Raw genomic sequence first — 1,400 nt, forward strand, 5'->3', positions numbered from 1 at the left:
GGTCCCGAGGACTTTGCTCTATTCGTATCACCACAGTCAACTCTGCTTTGGGGAGGCAGCTCTTCCCCAGCCGTATTTTTGAGTGCTCATCTTCCGTCGCTGTATCTGACAATAATCGGTCACAATATTCACACTTCTGGTGCTGACAGTGTCCCGCTGCTATTCATAAGTTTTTCAGTGACTTAGATATTCAGAAGTAGTCTGTCTCTCATTCTTCCTAGTCTGTCTTCATCTGGAAGCTCATCTGAAACCTGTCCACTGTGGGTCACCCTGCTGGTATTTAAAATACCCATGGCATAGCTTCCAGAATCACAGCAATTCACAAGCCACCACAGTATGACAAACTGACAGACGAGTGGTGGACATTATGGCTGTTGGTGTTAAGTCTCGCTGAGTTGATTCCGATCCATAGCGACCCTGTATAGGGTTTACTAGGAGCAGCTGGTGAGCTTGAACCACCGACCTTGCAGTTCAAATGACTTTGCAGTCTAGTGCATTAGCCCACCACGCCACACCCAATTCAGGATCAGGATCAATCTGGAAGTCACCGGGCAACTGAGGACACAGTTCTCTGATCAGGACGGCTTCTTCAAGGATGCACCTTCAGACAGGTCTCCCTCTGCCCTGGTTCTTGGCCCTCAGCCTCTTCCAGGCTCACTGATGTGCAGAGGTACCTCACTGCACCAGAAAAGCCTGTGCTTGAAGACCCTCCCACAGCCAGTCAGCCCCCACGCGCTCTCCTGGACTCAGCCTGCTTCCCACTTGCTGCTCTTCTCCTGTCTCGTGCCTTCTCTGTCTTCTGAGTCTAGGAGCTTCCCAGCACAGGGACCTGGTGCCCGAAGGATGCGCTCCACTCTTCTTTATGGTAATGAGGGTCCCCTCTAACCCCTCTAATTGGCTCCCTTTAACAACAACAACAAGCCTACTGGATGGTAAACTGGCTCATCTCCTTCCGGGATTCCATTAGCAAAACCATCCAATCTTTTCGTGGACCACAAGCACCTTTTGTTTACATAATTTCACCCAATCATTTACAGTGTTTTGTTCTGTTATATATAGGGTTACTGTGAGTCAGAACTGACTTGATGGCACCTAATGACAACAATCCTGGTGTGGCGTTGTGGGAGTTACTGTGTAGGGTTACTGTGAGTCAGAACTGACTTGATGGCACCTAATGACAACAATCCTGGTGTGTGACTAGACTGCAAAGTCATTTGAATTGCACGGTCAGGGGTTCAAGCTCACCAGCTGCTCCTTGGAAACCCTGTACAGGGTCGCTATGGGTCGGAATCAACTCGACAACACTTAACAACAACAATAACAAACAAAAACATGGAGAGTAGGTCAGGGGTTCAAGCTCACCAGCTGCTCCTTGGAAACCCTGTACAGGGTCGCTATGG

Source organism: Chrysochloris asiatica, unplaced genomic scaffold (assembly GCF_000296735.1).
Source record: "Chrysochloris asiatica unplaced genomic scaffold, ChrAsi1.0 scaffold00125, whole genome shotgun sequence".
NCBI lineage: Eukaryota > Metazoa > Chordata > Mammalia > Afrosoricida > Chrysochloridae > Chrysochloris > Chrysochloris asiatica.